At 43.8% G+C, this 23,236-nt stretch overlaps 1 long non-coding RNA gene across 1 annotated transcript; it reads right to left on the bottom strand.

Annotated features, from left to right (window-relative positions):
• Positions 1-772: 772 nt before the first annotated feature.
• LOC106505108 lies at positions 773-23,003 on the bottom strand. Its single transcript, XR_001299200.2, has 4 exons — positions 22,944-23,003; positions 15,656-15,718; positions 11,663-11,780; positions 773-1,796 (listed from the first exon to the last, which is right to left on the bottom strand). It is a non-coding gene; the product is annotated as an uncharacterized LOC106505108 (long non-coding RNA).
• Between the last annotated feature and the right edge of the window lie 233 nt (positions 23,004-23,236).

Below are 23,236 nucleotides of genomic sequence, written 5' to 3' on the forward strand. Positions count from 1 at the left end.
TCGTACGGATTGGTGTTCTCTTCTGAGGGACTTTGCTTAGTGTGAGCGTCTCTAGTTCCACCCACTTTGGTGCAAATGGCACTATTCCTTCCTTTTATGCTGAGGAGTATCCCATTGTGTATCTATCCCACCTCCTCCTAACCCATTCACCTGTCGATGGACATTTAGGTTGTTTCCATGTCTTGGCTAGTGTGAGGAGTGCTGCAATGGACATTCAGCACTGTATGTAAACATCCATGGGTGCATGTATCTTGTTCAAGGCAAGTCTTGTCCCCATATTCGCCCAAGAGTGGGATTGCTGGGTCACATGCTAGTTCTACATTTAGTTTTCCAAGGTACCTGCATGGTGTTTTCCATAGCGGTTGTACCAAGCTACATTCCTACCAACAGGGTAGGAGGGAGGGTTCCTCTTCTCCACACCCTCTCCAGCATTTGTTATTTCTAGACTTACTAATGATGGCCATTCTGACAGGTGTGAGGTGGTCCTTCTTCGTAGCCTTGATATGCCTTGTTCTAATCATTCATGATGTTGAGCATGTTTTGATGTGCCTGTTGGCTGGCTGTCTATCTTCCTTGGGTAACTGTCTGTTCAGTTCTCTTGCCCATTTTTCAAATGGGTTGTTTGTTTTTGCTGTTGTGTTGGAAGTGTCTTGATTTGTGTGTGTGTGTGTGTGTGTGTGTGTGTGTGTGTGTGTTTTAGATGTTAGGCTGATGTCAGTTGCATCACTTGAAACTATTTTCTCCCATTCCATAGGCTGTGTTATTTTTATGAGTTCCTTTGCTGTGCAAGGGCTTATGGGCTTGATTAGGACTCATTTGTTTAGTTTTGCTTTGGTTTCTTTTTCCTTGCACTCAGTGTGACCTACAGAAATGCTTTGATGTCAGAGAATGTTTTGCGGACATTCTCCTCCAGGAGTTTGATGGTGTCTTGTCTTACGTTTCAGTCTTTAAGCCGTTTTGAGTTTCTCTTTGTGCACGGTTTGAGGGTGTTTTCCAGTTTCATGGATTTTCATGTGGCTGTCCAGCTTCCCAGCACCACTCGCTGAACAGACTGTCTTTTCCCCATTTTACATTCTTGCCCCCTCAGTTGAAGAATAATTGACCGTCGGTTTGGGGGTTATTTCTGGGTTCTGCATTCTGTTCCAATGGTCTGTGTGTCGGTTTTGGTACCTTTACCACACTGTCTTGCTTACTGTAGCTTTGTAATATTGACCAAAGTCTGGGAGAGGTGTGCCTCCTGCCTGGTTTTTGTTCCTCAGGATTGCCTTGGCCATTCTGGGCCTGTTTTGGTTCCGTGTAAATGTTTGGATGGTTTTGTTCTACTTCTGTGAAAACTATCACAGGTGGGGATGGCATTGAATCTGTAGATTGCTTTGCGTAGAATGGCCATTTTTAGGATATTCATTTTTCCAAGCCAGGAGCATGGACTATCTCTCCCCTTCTTTGACTCCTCTTCAACTTCCTTGAGTCATGTTTTATTGCTCTCGGTGTAGAGGTCTTGCAGCTCCTGGCTCAGGTTGGTCCCTAGATAGTTAATGCTTTGGGTTCTTCCTTGGACCCCTGCTTGAGTGGCTAAGAGGAAGGCCGTCCCCTTCCCTGGAGTGAACACTGGGGGAGGTGTCTCCTTGCAAGCCTGGGGAGGGCAGCCTTCCTCCTGTTCCTTGGTCCTCTGCAGCTACCCGTGTGCACTCCAGGCCCCTTCTCCATCACCTTGTCTGCCGCCTCTCCTTGTTTTGTCTTCTTTGTTTCTGATTTACACAGGGTCCTTTTTCCCATGCGTCCTCACATGACAAAAACTAAAAAAGAACAAAGAGGAAAAGGGGAGAGCTCTCTTCTTCCTAGAGGGACTGCACCCTCATAAACTAATTGCCTCCCAAAGGCCCCACCTCCCGGTACCATCCCACTGGATGTTGGCATTCCAACATAGCCTCCGCTTAGGAGGGAACACAAAGATGCACGCCATAAGCACAGTAGCTTATGCTACTTATAGGCAGTGGGATTTGGTTAGGCTGTTCATGATACGATGCATGTAGCAGTGATTGTCTCCAAGTTGGCCCTGTTCCATCATTTTTACATCATTTGTCTTGATGCATCATTACTATTAGTCACCAACTTTTAAAAACATTTGTGGAATCAACTAGAGGAAGATTCCCTCCTCTCCCCCCACCACACACACACACAAATAAATAAACCACTGTGTGGCTTGGTCAAAGGAATGCCTAATCTACCTGGCAAACTGACTCTATATCCAAACTCAGTGAATTCTCCACTACCAAAATCAAGAGTTGGACATTTACAAGTTTCTTTTAATCACAAACTGAACGTGCCCCTCTTTGCCAGCAAACACCTACCAGTTCCTTTTGGGATAAGTAGGCACTTTGTACCGTACATCTAAGCTGTTTAAATGGATGAATCATTGGTGCACCATCACGCTCACATCCAATATGTTCTGAGATCTCTATTTGAGACACACATTACCGTGCGTGCTTTATAAAACATTCTGCTCACTTTGGGAATGGACTGGGATATTTCTGGCTGTCCATAACTTCTAGGGGAAAAGTTGTATCCGCTTCCTAAAAAACTGATTGGCCCTTTGACATGCATGTTTAGACATAGTCACAAGTGTTTAATAGAAAAATTTGTCTCAAAAGCCCCATACTTATGTTCCTAAGTAGTAAAAGCTTTTCTTCAGGGCGTCTTTAATCCTTAGTATGAATAAAAGTCATAATATTCTTCCTCCTTTCCTTTCTCAAAGCCAGAAATTACAAAAATAATTACTGATTTTCTTTCATTCTTTCTTTCTTTCTCTTTCTTTCTTTCTTTCTTTCTTTCTCTCTCTCTCTCTCTCTCTCTCTCTCTCTTCTTTCTTCTTCTCTCTTAATTTCTTTTTTTTTTCGGCAAATGAAAAACTCTCCTCAGGTTGTATGTACAAGTAACTGTAGCAAGATACAAGCATGTGACAAATTGGAAAATTATTTTTAATATGCATCAAAAATATTACTTTTGGACTTCCCGTCGTGGCGCAGTGGTTGATGAATCCGACTAGGAACCATGAGGTTGCGGGTTCGGTCCCTGCCCTTGTTCAGTGGGTTAACGATCCGGCGTTGCCTTGAGCTGTGGTGTAGGTTGCAGATGCGGCTCATATCTGGCGTTGCTGTGGCTATGGCGTAGGCTGGTGGCTACAGCTCCAATAGACCCCTAGCCTGGGAACCCCCATATGCTGCGGGAACGGCCCAAGAAGAAATAGCAAAAAAGATTAAAAAAAAAGAAAATATTAAAAAAATAAAAAAATATATTAGTTTTTGTGAGGAGAAAACCTGAATAGGGCACTGCAGAATAGCAGTCGAAATGAAAGATGAAAATATTCACCCTGGTTATAATAAGCGTGAATCTCACATTTTGAAATGGTTTGATCTGCAAATGTCTGGTGACTCAGGAAGAGTAGAAATGGAGGGGTATGATCATTGAAACAGTAATGGGACTTCTTTAAGTTCTCCACCTGCTGGCTTTTTGGCTCTCCCCCCTGCAGGGTTTGCTCTCAACTCCTCCTGGGGGCAGGTCATTCTCTCTCACAGAAAATTATTTTCTTAATCAGAGAGTTATGTGGGAGCCTGGGATTCAATTTTGGAAATGAAAAGCTTCCTCTGAGAAGCCAAGCTTGTCCACGGAAACACGCTTTCTGCCAGAAGCAGTTGGACCCATCTTGTGCAGGGTTGACTTCCCCCTGAGAGTTGTATGATGACACATCACCATGGTAATGTGCTTATGCACTTCTTGCCTCATGGTCAGACTGTCACTCTGTGGCCTGAGAGGTTCGTATGTGGTGGCCAGTGCGAAGCTCTCACTTCACGGCTCATGCTTTAGGAATGGGCAATCTCAATTGCTGTTCCAAAGGTGAGTTTACATTGATCCCCTGGTGGCTGTTCCTTCAAATGGGCTCACTCACTTTTTCACATGCATTTTTCTTCTTAGATATTTCTTGTCATTTCTACCACTCTGAGCTATCTATAGAGTTATAACTTCCACCTTTGTTGTGTTAATTAATATGTCTGGTCCACCTGCCTCAGATTCATCACTCGTCATTGTTGTGACCCTTGGACTGCCACTTCGTTACTCCTCATGTCGGTCCTGTTTGCACTTCCTCACCTGCAACAGGACTGAGTATCAGAGGAGATGAAAATAGATACTGTCCATCAGCTGCACAGCATCGATCCCATGAAGATGCTGGGGCATAAGCTTCCACCCTTCCTGACTTGAGGCATCCATTTACCCTCTCTGGCTTCAACCACCACTGAGTGTCTAGCTTACTCTTGCCACCACTCAAGGATGAACACATACGGAGCATTGACGAGGCACCCGTCCTTCCTTTTTCTAAAATGTTACCCGTACTTCATGAAGTCGTCCTCATAACATCGTACTAAAAGTCAGCCAGAAGACCAGTTCAAACACATTTAGAAGAATCTTTCCACCTCTTAGAACAGGGCATCGAGGCCCTTAGGGATCTACAACCCTTTCCCCAGGTTCATGATTCTTCTAAATGTGTTTGAACCAGACCATTAGGCACGATCACTCTACTTTCCTGTGTTTCTAGAAGGTCTCAGTTAAACAAAGGCATTTGTTCCAAACTCCTGTCTTTCGGTTGTTTTAAACTGCATGATCCTTCTAAGTCTGACTTTGATCCAGGCAGCACTCCTGGGCAGCTGGTGAGCCAGGGGACCAAAAGATAAAATGGAATAAATGAGTATGAATTTCCCTATGGTCTTCTGACAGCAAGATGTCAACTGTCCTCCCTGTTCTGATACATTGCCTAGCATGCTGCTTCCCAACTGGAGGAAACCCTCCTGCGGTGGCAGAAGTATCAACCTCTGGCTGTGTCGGAAGTTTTTTCTACTGGCGCCGCAAGCAGTTACACCCAACAGGTGGGTCAAGCTCATCGAGATTTTCTCATTAAGTGCATGCAAGGACAAGTTTTCTTTCATGTCCCCTGTATACGAATGAACGAGGAAGTATTATGTGATATCCTGTGTGTGTGTGTGTCCAAATTGAAACATACTTGGTCAGGTGGTGGTGTAATACTTGTGGAAATAAAACTACTTTGAAATCTCAATAGCTGGTTGATGGTTAAGAGTGAAGATGATGTCTAGCTAGGGTGTAGATGATAACTGGCTATTGGACATTAGCTGATATGTCTCCCTCAGGGAGACCATGTTTCCAGATGTCTTTCAATTATTAGACATTGTTTAGACCTGGATTGTGTGGACAAAGAAGTCAAATAACACAGACGGTTCCTAAATCCCACCACTCCAGGTCCAGCCATTGGTGGTACCTTTATTACAATTAGTGGAACACTGTGGATACCTTTTTATTAATGAAACATCTATAGTTTGCCTTGGGAGTCATACTTGGTGTTCTTATAAGCTCTGCTCTTTGACAGATGCGCAATGTGATTTCTCACCACTGTAGCACAGAGAAATCCATACCCGAATGCTCCCTGGCGTATTTCTCCCAGGGGTCCAAAGATGGGCAGTACACAAAAGGCTTTGATGAATGTGATGATGAATGAGATGACTGGCAAAATGAAATGCAAAAGATACTCCGAATGAGCTACTCTTTAGCCACAGAGTGGCATTAAAGCTCGAAATATGTTAGAGTAGGGGTGGACCAGATAATACAAAAATCTATTGTGGTGAGTGAAATGAGGCAGGCACAGCAAGACAAATATCATGTAATTCTGCTTGTGTAGGCAAATTCCTATTAACAGAAGTAGAAATTACCAGGGCCTGGCGGCAAGGGGAAGGTGAGTTATGATGGGTCATGTCGGGCATGATGACAAAGGTGTGGGTGTAGGTAGGGTTGATGGGTACTAAAGCATGTGGAAGTCAAAAAGGCTACGGGACTGTATGGTTAACAATTGTGCAAAGGACAAATATTATATCTGTGTCATCACGCAAAAGGAAGTAAAAAAAATAATCAAGGAGAAGAGATGCTGAACAGAAGCAGGGCATGTGAATGTGTGGAGATGAAATGGTCTTGTAACCTTTCAAGAAGTAGTGGGAATCGCCCTGGGATGTAAAATAGGCTGGAGGAGTCATTGGACTCTGTCCTTGAAACGTAGCATGAATTATTTTTGTTTTGTTATGCTATGTGTTTACGGCCACACCTGTGGCATACGGAAGTTCCCAGGGTAGGGATCGACTCAGAGCTGTACCCAGACATGGCAACACCGGATCCAGGCCACATGTGCACACTACACTGCAGCATGCAGCAACCCTGGATCCTTAAGCCCCTGAGGGAAGCTAGGGAGTGAACCTGCATCCTCACGGAGACAGCTTTGTGTCCTTAACACACTGAGCCACAGTGGGAGGTCCGCAGAACATGAATTTGGAATTTACCTTTTTTCAAATGGCCTACATTGAGTTGATTGTGTTGGCTTTAGCTAGGAAGCTTAAAGCTCCCCTTCTCATTATGTCAAGGAACCTCCCCTTGGCCAGCCTCATCCCACTGGAGTGGTCGGCCAACAGCACGAGGGCCCATACTTAATAATCTCCCATCCTTCCCCTCCCTCCCTGTGTTCACACACCACTCCCCAACAATGCTGCCTGAATAATTCCTGAGCAGCATTACCAATATTGTGACCCTTACTCTATGTATTCCTAGGAAAACTCTCACTAATTTTGGAAGAGTCGTCATCTTTCTCCACAGTAAGTGCCTTTTATTATCTGAGATGAAAGCATAACTTCATTTCCTCCTTGTTTTCAAGCAAATTCAAGCATGAAAGTCTATACTGTTCAAAGTGTGGAGACTTACTTTTTTCCTGGGTTGGGTGATTTTTGACTGAATGCCTTTCCAAATGAATGACTGATTGAAAAGGAGATTTTTCAATATGATAGCATCAGTTACAAACTGCATGTGTGGTTCAGATCATTTTCTCCACAGAGTATTACCCTCCTTGAAAGAGAATTTTGTAATTTTTGGTCAAAATAGTCTTGAGAGGTCTTCCAGGAAATTTTGAAGCCTTTCTCACAGATGGATGACCTCTCTGTTTTCTTTGGGACCATGGACTCAAGGGAAGTTTCCATTTGGTTTTCTGAGAAAAGAAATACAGTGAAATGTCCTTTGTCCATAGAGCCCACAAAGCTTAGATTCTCACACTGTTTTCTTTTCTCTAGTCGACGAAGGAGAAGACTAACAGCAGCGGTGTGTATTCAGAGATCATCACTCCAGTGACGAACAATCTGGGTGTAGTAGAATGTGGGGCTTTCTTGCTGGCATTGGTTGCAGAGCCTCCAGATCCTGGGGTCCTTTTGGAAAGAGAGTTGGGGGTGTAGAGCATGCAGCTTTTTGCCACTCATAGTGATGCCCAAGATGTCCATGCCCTGGACACAAGTCTATCATGTTGATGCCTTGGGTTGTTACATGTTATGAGGGACAAGGAGCGAGGTCCATGTGTGAGCACATGTGGTATGTTTCCTCATGAGATATTTTTCATATTTACATGGACAAGACAATCATCAAATTTCCCTAACACAAACTCCATCCCTTCTGCAAGCTTGTCTACATTCACGCATTCTCCCATCACCAGCACTGTTCCCAAGTTGGCTTAATTTTCCTGTTGCTCAGGTGGAGATGGTGCAGAGCCACATGTCCTAAGCTCTTGACCACCTACGTGGAAAAGCCAAAGTGGGACCCAGGCTGGGTTATCCATGGGTCTGCTCTGGACCCCTGACCTGCACCTATCCCTCAGACAGGATTTGATCATTCATGGGGAGCATGGAGCGGGGAGGGCCTCTGCTCTGTGTCTTTGCTCGGGAAGACCAGGGTCTCCAGAGGTCCTGTCGATGCTGTGCATTGTAAAAAGTCCCTGCCAGTGCTGCTGTCATTGCTTCAACACAGCCAAAGCAGACGGGAATCGGAGAGGCATCGTCTTGTATTGGACAGTGTCACTGTCATTCTTACGTTTGGCCACCCTAGGTAGCACACACCCAGGCGATGTTGCAAGTGAGAGCTCAGAGTGCACCCTCATCCTTAGCCTGGTGTCTGGCACCATTGTACAAACTCGCTGCCCATCTGGGTGAGAAGGACTCGGTGCCCCCTCTGTTTCTCTCCATGAAGTAAGTCCCTCTTGTTGTAAGATTCTCGTTAGTGTGGTTATACATTTAATCAGGGCATATGCTGCACACACCATGTAGAAAATGAAGCTTGGAGAACAACCATGATGTGAATGATAGTGGCTGTTTTTAATGGTAAGCTTTCAGTGCTGTCAGTTCTTCTATATTGGATTTTCTTTAAGAGCAGTGTTTTTTGAATCCATTTATTAGCATACTTTTCATGGAAATCAGCCCTTCCATAGTGTTTTTTTTTTAGTGCTTTTAATTTTTTCCTTCATAAGTGACTAGTTATTTTGCCCTGTCCTATCCAGTGGGATCTCATTGCTTATCTGCTCCCAAAGCAATTGCTTGCATCTCTTAACCACAGAGTCCAAGTTGAGCGCAACATACATTTTCACATATATTTGATCACTGTCATAGCTTCTATGGGGTTATAATCTTCTCAAGGTGTTTACCCATTTTTAAACTCAGCTATTATCCCACAGTCTTCTGTTTTTTGTTTTGTGTGTGTGTGTGTGTGTGTGTGTGTGTGTGTGTGTGTTTTGTTTTGTTTTAATTGAGTGTTAGTTTCTTATATTTTTGGGATTTGGGTCCCTTATTCAGAAGCAATATCTGCAAGTATTTCCTCCCACCCTATAGATTGCCTTTTCATTCTGTCGATTGTTAAGGAGACTATACTTTTTTGACTGGGGAATCATAGAACCTGGGCAGTGATCATTTGGCCATACATGTGTGAGTTTATTTTTAGGTCCTTTCTTATGGATCATTGGTCTGTCTTCCTGTTTAGATGCTAGGGGTAGACTTTTTTGCTGCCATGGCTTTGCAGTGTGTTTTGAATCTGGGGATTGGGACATCTCCATTTTTATTCTTTGCTGTCAAGATCATTTTTTTATTTTGGGTTCTTTGGGGTTCTACTTGTATTTTAGGATTTTCTTTTCCAAGTCTCAAAAAATGGCATGAGGTTTTGTGAGTGGTTGCAGTTTATGTGTACTTCATTTTCAGTAGCAGAGAAATGTCGACAACATTAAACCATCCAGTCTAGGAACATGGTGTGTCGTTCCAAGCACTTGCACTTTCTTTAATTTCTTTCAGCCATGATCTGTAGTTTTCAGTGTACAAATTGTTCACTCCATAAAGGGGTGCCACTGCCTTCCTTGGGTCTTCCAGGCTCAGGGGTGAGAAGGATGTGCTCATGAAAAGAGTGACACAACCCTCTCTCCCGTCTGCCCATTCTGTCCAGCACCGGTGCCCTGAGCCATGCGCCTCTCTACTAGCAAAAAATGGGGTGCCCTTCTGGGAGTTCCTCCCAGGTCAGAGTGTTGACACTGTTGTTTGAGTGTCCCCAAGGACTCTCACAACGCCTAGCATGGGTCCAAGTGCCCAAGATAACCTGCAAATGAAAGATCCCCTCTGGATGTCCAGGTTCCCTGAATGAAGGAACAGTGAGGTGAGGGTGGTTGTTTGCCTCTTCTTCATCTTGCAAGCTCTTAGAGCTGCTCCATCCACTGTGGTACCCACTAGCCAGAAGTGCCAGGTTATTTTTAACTTAGTTCAAATTGTGGTTAACTCAAGCAATTAAAATAATCACACACACACACACACACATAACACCCAATGGCTTGATCACACTAGCCATATTTCAAGTGTGCCTGTAAATGTTGGGGTTTCTAGTTAGTCAACTTGAGGGGGAGAGCTGTAATGGACCTGCGGAAGTGAGAGATTGACAGGTGCTTCTCCCAGCATCTTGCTTTCTTGAAGGTTTAAAACCATGATCAATGTCTTGCTGAAGGACTGTTGCTCCACAGAGCCCAGGGGAGATGTGAGAATCTGGAGAGGACTAGTGGGGTGCCTTGGAAGGCAGCATTAGGTGAAGGGGAAGGGGAGAAATGGGTGGGGCAACTTTTCTTATAATGTCATTGCTCATGTTTATGTTTCTGCAGAATTGATTGTGAAGAGCGTTGGTAGCAACACTGATGAAAATTCAGGTAGGAACAACACTGCCAAAGGTGAAAGCTCGGATTCAGGTTCCCCGCTGGAGGGGATCCCTTGCAGCAGATTTTGGCTTTGTTTTTAAATTCACCTATGACAGCCATAAGCTGATGGGGCACAATACTCTGAGAGTCACTTGACACTGGAGACCCAAGTTCTTGGAGGGAGTGTCTGGTGGTGGATGAGAAGTATACTCTGTCTGCACTTTCAGGATCCCATTGCTCTTTCTTCCTCATGTGAAGGCACTCCCAGGGAAGGATGGCTTGTGGAGCACATCCTCTAGGATCACGGATGTGCTTCAGCCTCCTTAAGGTCATCTCAGACTGGACAGCTCACACAAGGCTGATGTGCTGATGCACACATCATGTTTGAGAGAGGGCTCCACGTCCACCTGCCTGGGGACCCTCCCCACCAGAAGGAAGTCTAGAGGAATGTGTGAAGGGGAGGCTGGGCTTCTCTGCACACTTGCTCTCACAGACCCACCCACCTCGTCTCCTGGGCTTGACCAGGCCCAGGACAGAGGCTCAGGGCAGCAGGGCCTGGGGACCCTGGTTGCCTGAAAATCCACCGCTCATCCAGGCAGCCTTGGCCCTGATCCCCACACCCGTCATGTGCACACCGTGTCCTCTCCTCAGGCCTGACCAGCTCTCATCCCTCCTTCTCTTTCCAAGTCTCAGGGCAAAATCCTGGCAGGCACCCTGTGTTATGTAGATGCCTGTTGCCTCATTTTGGGGCAAGGAATTTGGATACATTCCTTCACCTCTGATTGTGCTTTTATCCTCTCTGAGGAGCTGGGAAAGTCAGGGTGGTGTTGTGAGCAATAAGCTTCTGCCAGATACCTCAGGTCACCCCAGGTAATAAGGGAGTCCTGGTTGTGTGGAGGTTTTTGTCCTTCCCTCCCCCAGGTGCCAGCACAGGATCAGGCCCATCCATGCCAGGAACTCCCTGGGTGGCATGGATTGGCTAACTGCCTGGAGAGAGGCAACATAGCCATGGCCCTTCTTCCACCCTGCCCTCATTGGAGGAAGGAAATGAGCAGTAATTAGAGGAGAGAAATGAGGAAGGAGGGAGTCGGAAGCTGGGGTGCTGGAGGAAGGCCAGGGTGTGCCCTGAGGTGCATGGGGACAGAGGCAGCCTGTGTGTGAGGCAGGAAGACACAGGTCTTATTCCAAGTCACATTGAGGGAAGCAGAGGGCTGCAGCAGGATCTTGGGGATCAGAGACCTTCTCCACTGTAGATGTGAACCAGCTGAGGCCCTGGGAGGTCCATGGAGGCGAGGACAGAAAGGGGCCCGAGACTGAGCTCCCTGCAACATCATGGTCCTGAGGTTCCATCTTGATTCTAAATCACCCCTTTCCTTTCCCATGGCCTCCCCAACCTGGTGGCTGCCCCTGGACACAGAACACTACATGGCAGATAATGAGAATTCTGACCACAACTGTCAGGGTCATAAGGTAATCTGTTTCCTCTTTCACATCTTTATGTTTTCCTCTCTTTTTGTCACCCACAGACTCTTCCTTGTAAGTCTTTACCACCTCCTCTCTCCATCCTTTTATGATACTTACCATGATGGATTTGGTCTCAAGGACTGTACTTTTCCTTCCAGACACCAAAACGCTCCCTGTTCATGCGTTTAAGAAAAACATTTGGGGGGACAGCTTCCGATGCTGATGATGAGCACACCTAGGAAGAACCAGTGTCAATGTGGCAGACCGGGGGTGCAAAGGTGAGGAGACAGATGCGCCTGTTCTCCGCAGCATGCCCAACTTTCTTTTGGTTTTTCAGAAAGCCAGACAAAACTGTGTGGCCACCCTTGAGTGTGACCACGAAGTGGAGAAAAGAGGAGGGTATTAATCCATCCAGAGGATGCCATGAGCACACCTTCCAAGCAACACATCCCCATCCCAGGAGCCCCTGAGGTTGCTAGTCAGAGGGGCACTGTAGGGCCATCAAGTGCATAACTCACTAGGGGCTCTTCCCAGTGTGTTCTTTTTGAAGAGCCCCACTGGAGTGGTCCAACATCCTCTGCAAGACCCATCCCTGCAGTGCCAATCCCCATCCCCTGAAGTTACCAGGGAGCCTCCTCTCCCCACCCCCAGGGAATCACCAGGTGATGTGAGGCAATGGAGGAGTAGCCCTGACCTGTCCAGTCTCAGGACTTCTGGGAAAAGGGTGAAGAAGACCCAGACACCTGCTGCTCTGTGAGCAGGGAACTCATCTGTCCCTGCTCTGCATCCCTATGGACTCTTCATGGTCCTGGTATCATGTTGGGAAGCTGCAGGATCCCTGCTTGCCTAGGAGGTACCTGAGCCCTTGGGGTCCCTCAGCCTCTGCAGCCCCCTTGCAAGGTCTGGGTCACCTTATGGCCCCATTTCACAATCTGCGCTGGAGCTTCTGTAGATACTATACGTGTCCAAGTCACACTAAAGCAGCATGAGGTGGCACTCCATTGCAGTGCTCATTTGGGATGGGTTGCCAGGTAGGATTTATGTTACTTCTGTTCCTTTTGTTTTTTTCTTCAATTTTGTCATTAAATAACATAAACAACTTGTTTTATTACATTTAAAAAAAGCAGTGTTGTGGAGTTGCCTTGTGGCTCAGCGGGGTAAGGCTCTGGCTTGTCCCTGCTGTCTCTGGTCACAGGTATGGCATGGGTTCCATCCCTGGCCCAGGAAATTGTGCATGCTGAGAGAGTAGCCAAAGCTTTTTTATAAATAAATAAATAAATAGCAGTATTGTCCCCAAATGATCACCTTTGTGTTACAGATTGTCAGTCCGACACCAGTGACAGCCTGGATGTGGACACCCCCAGCCTGTCTCACAACCTCCATACCATCAGGACCTCCACATAGACAAGCACAGCAGAAGCCTCACTCAATGCTCACCTCCTAGGACACCTCACTTAATGTAATCTCTGTTGTTTAATTGTGTGTCCCTTGTTTTATCCTTTAGTTTTATCTATATGTTCTACGTGTTCAGTATTCATCTCTATGTTGTGTTTTATGAAATAAAATGTTTCTTATTAAATTTGTTATTACACTGTATTTATCTATACAGCTGCTTTTAGAATCCTGCTTTATAAAATACACACAGAGATAGAAAAGCACCCTCAGCAGAGGCAGCGCTTCATGAATTGTTGGAAGGGAGGTGCCCTAGCGTCCACCAGGATCACTCCCTCCCTCACTTATCCCTCACCAAGTCTCAGTTCAGTAAGGAACTCCAAAGTTCATACTTTACACCGGTCCCATGTCAGTGGTTTGTTGTTGTTGTTGTTATTGTTCTTTTGAGGGCCACACCAGCAGCATATGGAAGTTCCCAAGCTAGTGGCTGAATCTGAGCTATAGCTGTTGGCATATGCCACAGCCACAGCAACACTGCATCCGAGCCACATCTGGGACCTATACCACAGCTCACCGCAGTGCCAGATCCTCAAACCCACCGAGAGAGGCCAGGGATTGAACGTGCATCCTCATGGATGCTAGTCAGATTCATTTCTGCTGAGCCACGATGGGAACTCCCCATGTCAGTGTCTTTCTAGGGAGTCTGTTGTCTGAAGCCTGTTCAATCCAGTGGTCATGGGGACAATAGACCCAGGATCGTTCGTGATGGCTTGGACATCAGGACTCTTGATACCCACTCGGCCTGGCTTGTAAAAAGTTCGTGATTCATCATCTGCCCCCTTGTGAATCTTAAATATGTTTCTCTATTTCCTTCTGGCACAGAGTATTTATTGGCAACAATGTTTCTGAAATTATAAGTGTTATTTCCTTATAGTTCTCCTTTTTATTCTAGATGCCCAGAGGAATTTTTTTTAAGCCCGACACTGCAGTATCATCTCTTATTAGTCATTGCAAGTAAATGATCAGTGTTCTTTTGAAAACAATTTCAAGACCGACCTTTTTAATTTTCAGAAAAATCTGCATGATACTGTTTAAAATTTGCTTTGTACCATTGGTTTTTCTCCTTCAGGTCCCTCAATCATTCATCTTTCAGATCTCTTATGACTGTCTTTTATTTCAACACATTCATCAGATATTTTACAATGTCTTGCTTGATTTATGTTCCAGGAGTTGTTTTTGTTTTGTTTCGTTTTGTTTATAGTTACTGAGAATTTCTTCCTTTTCATCCACCATTTCTGATAAGGTCTTATTTCTCACCCTGTTTCTCCTAGTTTTAACTTCATTTACAAAATGATTTTTCAGTATGTTAATTCTTTTTTGAATCCTATACCCTAACTGCTGAGTTTTTAAAATTCTGATCTCTGAAGCACTTGGATTATTTTCACTTTTTCTAATGCATTTTTTCTTCTTTACATTATTTGGTCTTTATTATTAATCACATCATCATGCATGACAAGAGGATCATCATATCCATGGAGAAGTTGATAAGCATTTGGATTGGGCTTACTTATCCCAGTTTTTTTTTTTAATTGAATTTTATTTGGCCACGCCTATGGCATGTGGAGTTTCCTGGGCCAGATACCAAACTAGCACTATAATAGTGACCCAAGCAGCTGCAGTAACAATGCCAGATCATTAACCTGCTGAACCTCAAGGGAAATCCTTTTAATTGAAGTATAATTGACCGACAACACTAAGAGTTCCAGACGCAAAAATATATTTTTGATTTTGCTGTTCATTCCAAAATGATCATCACAACTAATATAGTAACCATCTGTCACAAGCCAATGTTGTTACAAAGTCACTATGTTATCTATGCTACACATTTAATCCCCATAACTCATTTATTTTTTACCTAGATTTTTGTAAGTCATTAATTTCCCTGGCATATTTCTCTCATCAGTGCACCCATATCCCCTCTTGCAACCACCTCTTTGTTTTCTGTATCTATGACTGCATTATGTGTTGTTAGGTTTGTTCACTTGTTTTGTTAGTTTCCACATATAGGTGATATCACATTGTTTGTCTTTTTCTGATATTTAACTGAGCATAATACCCTGTAGGTCCATCCATCTTGTCACAAATGGTAAGACTGCATTCATTTTTATGGCTAATAGTCCATCTGTGATATATATACATATGTGTGTATATCACAGGAGCATGGCTGGTTGTGTGTGTGTGTGTGTGTGTGTGTGTGTGTGTGAGAATCACATCTTCTCAGGCATTCATTTATTCATAGATGCTTTGGAAAAATACCCAGAGGTGGAACAGGTGGATTTTCTGAAATTTCTATTTTCAATTTGTTTAGGAAACTCCATATTTAAAGTATATTACTTAAGATAATTATTAATTAATAATGCGTCCTACTGCATTTCACCTCATGCTGCAGATATGAGGGGTTTTTTTTTCTTCAGTGATACTAGGTTCGTTAAAGGCAGAAAAATTTTTAGGATGCCAATTTTCTCCTGATCTATTTACAGTATCTAGAAATAAGTTCTTAAAATTACTTTTTGTTAACTTTCGGTGATTATTTATAATTGCTATCTCTAGAGCAGTATTTTCTATAAGGGTGAATAATTTCATGTGACACTGAATGGAACACATAAAGAGTATAAAAGCAATTTTAATAAAACAATTTGCATTACAAAGCAAACTTACCTCCATGTTATGGACTCAACTGGGGTGACAAAGGCTGGAATGCAGAGAAAAGAGACAGAGGACCTGTGGGAATGCATAAAAGGGCAGAATTTATTACCAAGTCCAGGCTCAAATGGCTCATCACACAACAGGACAATAAAGTGAGAGGTGATACACAAATGTTGGCTAAAGAAATAGCTTTATTCAGAAAGCTAGCAGACAAACCAGTGCAAAAGGGTCCCAAAGACTTTCTACTAAAAGGGGTGAAGGTGTGGCTGGTTGTGGCCAACTTCTTGGTGCCAGAATTCTTTTTTTTTATTATTATTTTATTTTTTATTTTTTATTTTCCCACTGTACAGCAAGGGGGTCAGGTTATCCTTAGATGTATACATTACAATTACAGTTTTTCCCCCACCCTTTCTTCTGTTGCAACATGAGTATCTAGACATAGTTCTCAATGCTATTCAGCAGGATCTCCTTGTAAATCTATCCTAAGTTGTGTCTGATAAGCCCAAGCTCCCGATCCCTCCCACTCCCTCCCCCTCCCATCAGGCAACCACAAGTCTCTTCTCCAAGTCCATGATTTTCTTTTCTGAGGAGATGTTCATTTGTGCTGGATATTAGATTCCAGTTATAAGTGATATCATATGGTATTTGTCTTTGTCTTTCTGGCTCATTTCACTCAGTATGAGATTCTCTAGTTCCATCCATGTTGCTGCAAATGGCATGATGTCATTCTTTTTTATGGCTGAGTAGTATTCCATTGTGTATATATACCACCTCTTCCGAATCCAATCATCAGTCGATGGACATTTGGATTGTTTCCATGTCCTGGCTATTGTGAAGAGTGCTGCAATGAACATGCGGGTGCATGTGTCTCTTTTAAGTAGAGTTTTGTCTGGATAGATGCCCAAGAGTGGGATTGCGGGGTCATATGGAAGTTCTATGTATAGATTTCTAAGGTATCTCCAAACTGTTCTCCATAGTGGCTGTACCAGTTTCCATTCCCACCAGCAGTGCAGGAGGGTTCCCTTTTCTCCACAGCCCCTCCAGCACTTGTTATTTGTGGATTTATTAATGATGGCCATTCTGACTGCTGTGAGGTGGTATCTCATGTTGGTTTTGATTTGCATTTCTCTTATAACCAGCGATGTTGAGCATTTTTTCATGTGTTTGCTGGCCATCTGTATATCTTTGGAGAAATGTCTATTCAGGTCTTTTGCCCATTTTTCCATTGATTGATTGGTTTTTTTGCTGTTGGGTTGTATAAGTTGTTTATATATTCTAGAGATTAAGCCCTTGTCAGTTGCATCATTTGAAACTATTTTCTCCCATTCTGAAAGTTGTCTTTTTGTTTTCCTTTGGGTTTCCTTTGCTGTGCAAAAGCTTTTCAGTTTGATGAGGTCCCATGGGTTTATTTTTGCTCTAATTTCGATTGCTTTGGGAGACTGACCTGAGAAAATATTCATGAAGTTGATGTCAGAGAGTGTTTTGCCTATGTTTTCTTCTAGGAGTTTGATGGTGTCCTGTCATATATTTAAGTCTTTCAGCCATTTGGAGTTTATTTTTGTGCATGGTGTGAGGGTGTGTTCTAGTTTCATTGCTTTGCATGCAGCTGTCCAGGTTTCCCAGCAATGCTTGCTGAATAGACTTTCCTTTTCCCATTTCATGTTCTTGCCTCCCTTGTCAAAGATTAATTGACCATAGGTGTCAGGGTCTATTTCCGGATTCTGTCTTCTGTTCCATTGGTCTGTCTGTCTGTTTTGGTACCAGTACCACACTGTTTTGATGACTGTGGCTTTGTAGTATTTCTTGAAGTCTGGGAGAATTATGCCTCCTGCTTGGTTTTGTTTCTCAGGATTGCTTTGGCGATTCTGGGTCTTTTGTGGTTCCATATAAATGTTTGGATTGTTTGTTCTAGTTCTGTGAAAAATGTCATGGGTCATTTGATAGGGATTGCATTGAATTTGTAGATTGCTTTGGGTAGTATGGCCATTTTTACAATATTGATTTTTTCCAATCTAGGAACATGGAATATCTTTCCATTTCTTTCCATCTTCTTTGATTTCTTTGATTAAAGTTTTCTAGTTCTCGGCATATAGGTCCTTTACCTCTTTGGTCAGGTGTATTCCGAGGTATTTGATTTTGTGAGGTACAATTTTAAAAGGTATCGTATTTTTGTATTCCTTTTCTAATGTTTCATTGCTGGTATACAGAAATGCAACAGACTTCTGAATGTTAATCTTATATCCTGCCACGTTGCTGAATTTATTAATCAGTTCAAGTAGTTTTGGGGTTGAGTCCTTAGGGTTTTCTAGGTATCGTATCATGTCATCTGCATACAGTGACAGTTTGATCTCTTCTCTTCCTATATGGATGCCTTTTATTTCTTTTGTTTGTCTAATTGCTGTGGCTAAGACTTCCAAAACGATGTTGAAGAGCAGAGGTGAGAGTGGGTATCCCTGTCTTGTTCCAGATTTGAGTGAGAAGGCTTTCAGTTTTTCCCCATTGAGTATTATATTTGCTGTGGGTTTATCATAAAAGGCTTTGATTATATTCAGGAATGTTCCCTCTATACCCACTTTGGCGAGGGTCTTGATCATGAATGGATGTTGGACTTTGTCAAATGCTTTTTCTGCATCTATTGAGATGATCATATGATTTTTGACTTTTTTTTTGTTAACGTGATGAATGATGCTGATTGATTTGCGTATGTTGAACCATCCTTGGGAACCTGGGATGACCCCAACCTGGTCATGGTGTATAATTTTTTTGGTATGCTGTTGGATTCGGTTGGCTATGATTTTGTTGAGAATTTTTGCATCTATATTCATCAATGATATTGGCTGATAGTTTTCTTTTTTGGTGGTATCTCTGTCTGGTTTTGGAATGAGGGTGATGGTGGCCTCATAGAATGTCTTTGGGAGTATTCCTTCTTCTTCAACCTTTTGAAAGTGTTTAAGGAGGATGGGCACCAATTCCTCTTTATAAGTTTGATAAAATTCACCTGTGAAGCCATCTGGTCCTGGACTTTTATTTGTAGGGAGTGATTTTATGACCTCTTCAATTTCATTTCTAGTGATCGGTCTGTTCAGTTGGTCTGTTTCTGCTTGATTCAGTTTTGGCAGGCTGTAAGATTCTGGAAAATTGTCCATTTCTTCCAGATTGTCAAACTTGTTGCCATATAATTGTTCATAGTATTCTCTTATGGTTTTTTGTATTTCTGCTGTATCCGTTGTGATTTCTCCTTTTTCATTTATAATTTTGGTGATTTGGGTTCTTTCTCTCCTCTTTTGAGTGAGTCTGGCCAGGGGTTTGTCAATTTTGTTCACCTTTTCAAAGAACCAGCTCTTGGTTTTATTAATTTTCTCTATTGTTTTTTGAGTCTCTATTTTATTGATTTCTTCTTTGATCTTTATAATTTCCTTCCTTCTGCTGACTTTAGGACTTTTTTGTTCTTCTTTTTCTAACTCGTTTAGGTGAAGGGTGGTCAATTTGGGATCTTTCTTCTTTTTTGCGAAAGGCCTGTATTGCTATGAATTTCCCTCTGAACACTGCCTTCGCAGCATCCCATAGATTTTGAGAGGTTGTGTCTTGATTATCATTTGTTTCAAGGTAGTTTTTAATTTCCTTCTTGATTTCCTCATTGACCCCTTGGCTTTTTAGTAGCATGTTGTTTAGTCTCCATGGAGTAGGTTTTTTCTCTTTGCTTTTCCCATGGTTGATTTCTAATTTCATGGCATTGTGGTCAGAGAAGATACTTGAGATAATTTCTACGCTCCTAAATTTATTGAGATTAGCTTTGTGTCCCAATATGTGGTCGATTCTTGAGAATGTTCCATGAGCATTTGAGAAGAATGTGTATTCTGCTTTTTTTGGATGTAGTGTCCTGAAGATATCAATGAAGTCTAACTTTTCTATTGTTTCCTTTAGGATCTCTGTTGCTTTATTGGTTTTCTGTCTAGAGGATCTGTCCATTGATGTGAGGGGGGTATTTAGGTCTCCTACTATGATTGTATTCTCATCAATATCTCCCTTTATGTCTGTTAATATTTGTTGTATGTATCTGGGTGCTCCTATATTTGGGGCATATATGTTGATGATAGTAACATCCTCTCCTTGGATGGATCCCTTAATCATTAAGTAGTGTCCTTCTTTGTCTTTATGTCTTTTGTTTTAAAGTCTATTTTGTCTGATATGAGCGTTGTGACTCCTGCTTTTCTGTCATGTCTATTGGCATGAAATATTTTTCCCCACCCTTTCACTTTCAATCTATATGTATCCTTTGTCCTAAGGTGAGTTTCTTGTAGGCAGCGTATTGAAGGTTTTTGCCTTTTTATCCACTCCGCCACTCTGTGTCTTTTGATTGGGGCATTCAGCCCATTGACATTTAAGGTGATAATTGATAGATGATTATTTATTGCCATTTGAACCTCGTGTTCCAGTTGATTCTATGGTTCTCCATTCTTCCTTTCTTTCTTTTTTCTTTTTTTTTTTTTTGGTTGGATGGTCTCCTGTTATTATCTGCTTGAGTGTATTTTTTTTCCATTTTTTGCAAATGCAATATTTGGTTTTGGCTTGTGGTTGCCCTGTTTTTTAAGTATGCTAATCCCTTCCCATAATTGTGTGTTTTAGCCTGATGGTCCTGTAAGTTCAAACACTTCATTACTATATTAAAATTAAGAAGAGAGGGATACAAACAAAAAGGGTTATTTACCTCCTGACATCCCTTGCCCACATTTTATGGTTTTGATGACTCTTTTTTTTTCTTTTTAATTTTATTTTGTTTGAAGCATGTTCATGATTAAATCTGTATGCTGGCTTATTTGAGTGACTGCTCTCTGATTGCGGTTTCCTCAGTCCTAGTTCTTCCTCTTCTTTTTTTTTTCTTTTCTTTTTTCTCTTCCCTTTCCTTCCTTTCTCTTTGGTTTAGAGAAGCCCTTTCAATATTTCCTTTAACCTGGGTTTTGTGTTGCTGTATTCTTTAAGTTTTTGTTTGTTGGGAAAAACTTTTATTTCCCCTTCTATTTTAAATGATATTCTTGCTGGATAGAGTAATCTAGGTTGCATATTTTTTCCTTTTAGCCCTTTAAATATCTCTTGCCATTCCCTCCTGGACTGGACTGTTTCTGTAGAGAAATCAGCTGATATTCTTATGGGGGTTCCCTTGTAGGTAACTTTCTGTTTTTCTCTTGCTGCCTTTAGGATCCTCTCTTTATCACTAACTTTTGCCACTTTTATTATGATGTGTCTTGGTGTGGGTCTGTTTGGGTTCAGTTTGTTTGGGGCCCTCTGTGCTTCTTGTATCTTGAACCCAGTATCCTTTAGATTTGGGAAGTTTCCATCGATAATTTCTTCAAATATTTTTTCCATCCCCTTATCTTTTTCTACTCCTTCTGGAATTCCTATTATGTGTAGATTGGCCTGCTTTATATTATCCCATAGGTCTTTTATATTGCTTTCCAGTTTTTTGATTCGGTTTTCTGTCTATTGACCAGATTGAGTGATTTCCATTATTCTATCTTCCATATCACTGATTCGTTCTTCTGCATTATTCATTCTGGTTTTTACTGCCCCTAGTTCAGTTTGCATCTCTGCAAATGAATGTTCTAGTTTTTCTTGGCTCCTCCTTATATTTTCTAGTTCCTTTCTGAGGGTATCTGCATTACTGTTCATATCTTCTCTTAATTCCTTCAGTAGTTTCACTATTTCTCTTTTGAACTCCAGGTCTGTCTGACTGCAGAGATGTGTTTCATTGCTGACTGTTTTAGGTGAGTTCTCCTGTTGGTTTGACTGGGGGTGGTTTCTCAGCTTCTCCATCTTGCTTGTTGTTTCCTTTCTCCTGAGGGAGTTGTACTCTCCGTTATCGGGCAGTGTTTGCCTTGTCACTGCCGTGGAATATTTCCTGAGGGCTGGCGTTGTTGGTCAATCTTTTTTGAGGCAGTGTGGCTTTTCTGGAGAGTTGATGGGGCTAACAGTGTTTCTTTGAAGCAAAGGAGGGCTTCCTGAGGGCAGACAGGACTGGGAGGTCCACACCACGATGGTAGCAGATTTCACTTGGTCATGCAGAGCTTGGTCTGGTGTTTTTAGGCTGTGGGGTTCTTGCAGGGGGTTGGCGGTGTTGGGCAGCTGTTCCTCAGGAGTGCAGCACCCCCTGGGGGCTGGAGCAGCTATCTGGGTCACTGAGAACCTAAGAGGCTCTTCCCTAGGGCTGCCTGACTCAGAAGGACGGCCTGAGAATGTAGGCGGATCTTTTCACAGTCTGGCTGACTTGTTGCAGCTTTTCTGGGCTGCAGGGGCTCTTCCAGGGGGCTGGTGGTGCTGAGCAGTTATTTCACGGGAGTGGGGCACCCCCTGGGGGCTTGGGCGGGTAGCAGGGCCGTTGGAGACCCAAGAGGCTCTTCCCCGGAACAGCCCGACTCAGAAAAACCGTCTGAGATCTTTTCCCGACTCGGCCAGGCTTGTTGCAGCTTTTCTGGGCTGCAGGGGGTCCTGCCTGGAGCTGGCAGTCCTATGCAGCTGGTCCACTAGAGCATCCCCTGCGGGCTTGGGCGGGTAGCAGGGCCGTTGGAAACCCAAGAGGCTCCTCCCCGGGGCAGCCCGACTCAGAAAAACCGTCCGAGAATTAGGCCAATCTATTCACAGCCTGGCTAAGCTTGTTCTAGCTTTTCTGGGCTGCAGGCCTTTTCTCGGGGGCTGGTGGTGTTTGGTGCTGCTCTGCGGAAGTGTAGCCCCTCCAAAAGGCAAGCAGGCCTGTGCAGGGACAGCCCCTGCGGTGGTAGGCTTCAGGCAATTGTTGAGGCCAGCCCTCCTGGATGGCAGGCAGCCCCGGTCCGGTGAGAGCGTAGGGTGTGGCGGGGGTGGGGGGAGGGGATGCACTGGGAAGCACAGCTTTCAGCTAGCTAGTGGGCCTGTAAGCTTGCTGTGGCATGGGGGGTATTCTATGGGGACCCACCCCTTCTTCTCTCCCCTCCCCAGCACAGGTGCAGACCAGGCTCTTCTCCCAGGTTCCCTCTGATGCGGCTTTCCACTTGCCCGCTCCTAGAGTATTGTTCCCTTCCTCTGCGACAGCTTTGTTTTCTAGTCTCCCAGGCAGTCTCTGCCCCGTCAAATGGTTTCTAGACCTCCCAAGCAGTTTCCGCTCTGCCCCGCCCCCCCAGCCCGGGGACTAACCTCTGGAGCTGAGGTATCGGTGCCCAGCCCCCACCCAGGAGTTCCCCGGCCCTTTCTCGGGGACTAACCTTCGGAGGCGAGGTCTCGGTGCCCAGCCCCCACCCAGGCGTCCCCCGGCCCTTTCCCGGGGACTAACCTCTGGAGCCGAGGATTCGGTGCCCAGCCCCCATCCAGGCGTCTCAATTTTTGGTGACTGTGCCCATAGTTCAGATGGTCCGTTGGGTTCTTGATCGGCTTTTCCGTACTCCAACTTACTGCTACACTCTTCTCTGCATCTGAAGATTCCTCTGGTTCATTTGATCTTTCCCCCGGTAGGTGACTTTCCAGGGTGCGGGATCCCTTTCTCCTCCGCAATTCCCTTTCGGGAGCGCCCTTCCCGCTGGGATTCACCTTCTCTCACTCTCCTCTTTTCTCCCGTTCTGCCCAATA

The sequence above is a fragment of the Sus scrofa genome, unplaced genomic scaffold, assembly GCF_000003025.6.
Source record: "Sus scrofa isolate TJ Tabasco breed Duroc unplaced genomic scaffold, Sscrofa11.1 Contig981, whole genome shotgun sequence".
NCBI classification, from domain to species: Eukaryota; Metazoa; Chordata; class Mammalia; order Artiodactyla; family Suidae; genus Sus; species Sus scrofa.